The sequence below is a fragment of the Schistocerca piceifrons genome, chromosome 4 (assembly GCF_021461385.2).
Source record: "Schistocerca piceifrons isolate TAMUIC-IGC-003096 chromosome 4, iqSchPice1.1, whole genome shotgun sequence".
NCBI classification, from domain to species: domain Eukaryota; kingdom Metazoa; phylum Arthropoda; class Insecta; order Orthoptera; family Acrididae; genus Schistocerca; species Schistocerca piceifrons.
Window position 1 is genome coordinate 703,871,303 of NC_060141.1, and position 6,181 is coordinate 703,877,483.

The following is a 6,181-nucleotide window of genomic DNA, read 5'->3' on the forward strand; positions in this document are numbered from 1 at the left end:
AAGAACACTTTTCTTTTCGGTTTCTGCTTCTAGACAAGTTTGTAAATGCAAGAATAGCCAGAGTGTTTAATAAAAATAACATCCAATAGCTGCATTTCCTTTAGTACTAACGTGTTGATTTGCTGAAGATTAGACTTTTGATGTTTGGTGCTTCTGATGTCATGTTTCCTTAGTGACTAATTTTTAAGACCGAAGTCCCTTTCGCAAGGAAGCAAAGAATGAAACCGTCCTTCTCTGATGTACGGCTGTTCACATTTGTAACACGTTCTTATTAAGTCGCTTAGTTGTCCGTTTGTCACTAAATTCCCGATGAGCTAAAGACTTGAAAATTTCAGCGTTACGGCGTAAAGACAAGCGCTGGCACGGCAGTCGGGAACGACAGGGAAGAGAAGGCTGTGAGAGGAAGTCAGCCAATCGCACGCTGACCGACCTCCCTTCCAGGACGACAACGCGATAGGAAGAGGACATAAGCACCGCGACCGACTGGTGACTGTCTACTTCAACAACAGCTTCTGTATTAGGCATTTGGATAGCAGCGTCAACTACAGCGACTTCGATAGCAGTTCTGGAAAGACTTTTGTCAGTTAGAGAACAGCAGTCACTGCAAAGACTGATTATTTCGTATGTCGCCTTTTGCTTGCCAGGCATCTGTGTAATTGCCTAAGTTAAGTATTGTAATTTTCTTGTTGTAATAAAACTCATTAATACGACTTCTTTGATTCTTTTTCTAGCTAACCGAGTATGCAGACTTCCTAGACACTTCATTCAACACAGCTTAGAAATGAGAGACAATGCAGTATTAACTCGCTTTCTTGCCTGGTGTGTAACAGAGAGTACTTTGTTTACCTCTGTCATTTCCTGATGAGCTGGAGTCCTGCGATATAGCTCAGAACTGGATGACAATCCAATTCTAACTCACTTCCACTTCCTTGTCTGGTGCGTCGCTAGGGATACTTTGTATACCACTCCAATTTTCTCCTGTAGCTGTTCCTGTAGCGAATATTTTCTAGTAAGAATGATTACAGATAAATCTCCGTGTGAGCTCGATTCTCTCTAGTTTCTAACTGCACCACCTGTTTGCGAGATATGCGTACGAGGAAGCAATATATTGCTTAATTGAAGAGAAACTGAAGTAAACCTGAAATATGCCACAGTTCTCTGTTGTAATCTCATAAAAATGTATGCAATCGAGTGAAAAATTTTAATTACGCAACATTAAACAGCAGTAAATGATTATTAAACTAAAAATATTTTTAATGTAATACTTTTTTGAATTGGACTGAAAAGAGTAAAATGATTTCTCCTCACGACATACACATTTCTTTCCTCAAAGAGGCCGTGCTGAAAATTTATGCTTGTGAGTTTTTAAAAACTAGGTAAATATTCCTGTCATCTGAAATGAAAAGCGCTGGACGCATGCAGTTGATATCAGTAAAGAGTATACAGATAGTTGTCACTGAGAAAACTTCATTTCATTTGCCGAGAAATAACATTGTTAGTGACTTTGATGAAGTGTTCGTGCATCAGTCTTCTATTGCATACCCACACGTCTTTCGTTTTAATCTTCAAGTATTGTCATAGCTGTTCACAATTTATAAGCACAAATTTTCATGACTATCTGTGGGGGTTATTTTATAGTTCTTAGTCCGTTTTAGATACATGTTCTATTAAAAAGTTATTTCACTTAAATAATTAATCCTATAATATACATTTCTCAGTCTCTTATTGGTCTTTACGTCGGTTTATTCCACTGCTAGGCAGTAATCTAAGTAACTTCAAAACGACACACGACAAACCGCCTTAACCGCCTCATTTGTGTTCTACGAGATAAAAAACGAGTGGTATATCGCTCTTTCGGGCCGTTTCTTGCCGCCTTGTAAGCAGTTTTCAGAGCTGTCATTGGTGCAAAGACGTAGGGCGCCGGTCACGGAATGAGACCGTTTGTGCATAGAGTTCTGATGCACGAGTTACGTGTCTGCTTTATGAACGTTGGACAAAGGTCCGATCACCACGTTAGATTAGTCCAAGTGAGTACTCTCCGGACAATAGCTCATTTAACGCTCCTTATAACAAACCTAACGTTCTACTATTCAGACATTTAAAAGAAAATGGAATTGAGATGAAGTGTAAAATGGGAAAGCAAAAATGGTGAGAAATGATATGTAAGTTTGTAGAAGCTAGTATAACTAACAGAAATGTAGATGCAGCTATAGGTCTATAAATATCAAGAGGTCAAATGGCAAGCTAGCACTAAGCAAAGAAGGGATTGCTGAAATATAGAAGGAACACTCAAAATAGCTATGTACATGTACCTGAAGGTAATCTATACTGCTATATAGACAAGTCATTATTTTACAATGTTACCAAAGATCTAGGAAAGTACTTGAGTGATTTGTTTCAGATAGTCTACACGTTCCTCTCATAACTTCTGGACAGCATAGGCTACATATTTTATTAAATATATGTGGTACATACATACATATTGAAACGTCCCCTTAGAACAATTATACAAGACTGTGCTTAAACTGACACACAATATTTTGTTAGCGCAACGCAATCTGACTTTCAATAATCCCTACAAAAGAATGGGCCCTGACTAACAGTAAACTATACCTTTCACAAATCACTTACCTCACAAAAATCTTCGCTACTCAAGCTACTGCAATACAGCGAGCGCCCCTACTGCCAGATAAATAAAAGATTCAAACTACTGAAGGCACTAACTACTGATAGGGATAGTTAGCAAATGAAAGATATTAATAGAGAACAAACAATGTATTTACCTTGATATCATCATATATAAATATAGCAGTTCATGACAAATTTCAAAACTCCGCCATCTCTCTCCCCACATCCACCACTGCTGGCACCTCACCTCCAACTGCGCAACGCTACGCGCTGTTCACATCCAGCTGCGTAACACTACAATGGCGAGTATTACAACAATGCAAAGCAGCCACAGACTGCACACAGCACAGCCAGTGATTTTCATACAGAGGTGGCGTTACCAATAAAAAAACCTAAACAGCCTACTTACAATATATACTATATAAATGGTAAACGTTGTTGGCAAAAATCGCGAAAAATTGGTTAGTCAATGACGCAACCAGCCACAGATACTTTCTAAATGTCCTATTTTTGCACAATAACTGGTTTCAGGCTAGCATAGCCATCTTCAGGTGGCTAATATTTTCGTTGCACAGGTGTTTTGACCAACAGAATGTCGTCTTCTCCATACTGCGCACGAGCATTTGAGTATTTAGCGCCACTTTGTAAGTGGTTCCATTAATACAAATACGTTAAACTGTTTGCATTTTTATGTATGATGCACAATAGTTGTATTCACTTACATAAGTTACACTAGATGGCAATTGGTTTTGTTGTGGTCAATGCGGTTTTCTAGCTCCATGTATATGTCGTTGAATTGCAGATACATTACTGTGGCAGACTTCAAAATATTCTGTAAATGAGTATTAGAGCATCTCACATGTGCTATACACCTTATGTTTCTGTTTACAATGCAAAGATTGTCATAAAGCAAAGATATGAAGATATCATTCACTACATGCCGACCGAGCATGTAAACAGAGCAAAGACGATGTGTGGGATGTGGAAAATGTAACATCTTAATGACAGAAAAATATATCCCAAGGTCCGTAATGTAGCACTGTCCACTTATCTTTGCACCCATTTCAAATTTAAAAATTACGGCTCATGGAAGTGGCCCGTCCACTACAAGGATTTTGCAAAATATTTCTCTGTGTGTCACTACATCAGCGTACTTCGAATTTAGCTTAAGGCCAAATTTTCCACTTGTTATCTAAATTTTTCTAATCTTGTTATCTATTTTTGTTATCTAAATTTTTCTAATACATTTTTAATGCCTGCTGTGAGTGTTGTCATCTGCATATCATGCGTTGCAGATTAAATACTCCCAGTTTATATTAACTTCTGTATCTCTTAGACTTGCATTTCTCTTTCCTTACTTAGCTTACATTTAAAATATGGTTTCTATATCTGTTAGACATACAGTTCTCATTATGTACTCAGAATACAAACTGAAAAAAATGGACGTAGATTACATTCCTGTCTGACAACTTACCCTATCTGAAAGTTTCTGTATATTCTTGTCGTATTTTTACTGCTGCTGATTGGATTTTATATAGATTTATGATAAGCTGTATAAGGTGCGCTGGTATTCCCATTAAGCTCAGTACTGTCCTGATTTTTCTGCGACTTACGCAGTCAAAAGTTTTGTTGTGTATATAAAATTGTTGATACTGGGAGTGACTCGAAAGTTCGCTCGCCGGGAATTCTGCTCCTGGAGTTCAGTCCCCAGCGAAGGCCCAAGAACGTGCAAATCAGAGCGCGGCTTCTTCTGAATTGCAGACAGAACTTTTCGTGGCAACAGATTTCTGCTCCCCACGTCGGCAGGATTCTTGAAGTGTGTGATCCTTCCGTCTTGCCGCCCGCCCATCCTACCTCGCGTCTGAGGAATTACCAGTGTCTTGTTTTCAGCAGCGCCGCTGCGATGCTGTTGTTTCAAAGTTGAACGCAGAGACGGCAAGTTGCCGCTTCTTCATCCGTGGAGGGCGACAAGGGCGCTGGCCCTGAGGCGAACATGGTTCTTCCAGAAAAGACGAGATCGTCACGCGCCGATAAACTCCAGGCCTCGCAGGGTGAAACTGCTGCTGTGTAGCGGTGACTCCTCTAATGTCTCGAGACAACGAAACGCAGCAAATGGACAGCGTTACAGCGAGCTTGGAACTCTTTTTTGACTATGTTGTTACTCTTTTGCACAGTTTCCACTTTCACTCCATCTTCTCTGTCCTTGAGGTAACTTTTCTCGCTAGCCATTAACTACACTCAGAGCCACTGTTGTGTCACCCTGTCTGTAAGTGACCTAATTTATAAGATAACTAGCGGAGAAAACCCCCGTTGCCTAGGTATTTAGTTTTAGATTTGCGTCCACTCCCGTACTGGGCAGTCCCTGGCTTTGCGCTCAGCATTTATGGATTTATATCCCATGAACTTTCCGTCGTGTAATGATGTGGTATTGTAGGCACATTCAGCGAATATGAGGATTCTGCCTTTGAAATTTATTGCAATTACGTAAGTGAAGGAGTAATAAATTCAAACGTCATGCGTAATGTGGTAGTTTTTCACTCATCGTATTTTTATCATGTGATATCTCCTAGAATATGTGTCATATAATATTATGATTTGGCATTTACATTCAACAGTATACTTAGGCATACTGTAAGTAAAATGTGTCACGAATACAGTTAGTAGTAAAAAAGTAATAAACTAAGTAAAAGACGTATAACTTCATGACTCCTGCGGTACTTTTACGGCATGGACAGTGGAAAAAAGTAAGCACCACTTGCAGGGATTGTTAGTGAGAAAAGAATTTCGTAAAGATTCGTAACTATGTGTAAAGTTCGGTGCAAGTCTCTAAGTACTCTCTTTCTCAAATATTGGATGAATAAGGACCAGGGCACACGCGTCACAGCCTACGCTACTTATTCACCGCCATCACCACGTACATACCCTTTGATAGGTACGTAGTCCGTACCCCACAGTGCTTATCGCCTGTCAGTAAGGTGTATGTGTACCAAATTGGTTCAAATTAGTGCAGTGGTTTAGGAGGAAATGTGGTACACACTCACTATATGTATACAGGGTGATCCATTGACAGTGACCGGGCCAAATATCTCACGAAATAAGCATCAAACGAAAAAACTACAAAGAACGAAACTTGTCTAGCTTGAAGGGGGAAACCAGATGGCGCTATGGTTGGCCCGCTAGATGGCGCTGCCATATGTCAAACGATATCAACTGCGGTTTTTTTTTTATAGGAATCCCCATTTTTATTACATATTCGTGTAGTACGTAAAGAAATATGACTGTTTTAGCCGGACCCCTGTTTTTCTCTTTGTGATAGATGGCGCTGTAATATTCACAAACGTATTAGTACGTGGTATCACGTTACATTTCGCCAGGGAGGACGGTATTTGCTTCGTGATACATTACCCGTATTAAAATGGACCGTTTACCAATTGCGGAAAAGGTCGATATGGTATTGATGTATGGCTATTGTGATCAAAATACCCAATGGGTGTGTGCTATGTATGTTGCTCGTTATCCTGGAAAACATCATCTAAGTGTCCGGACCATTCGC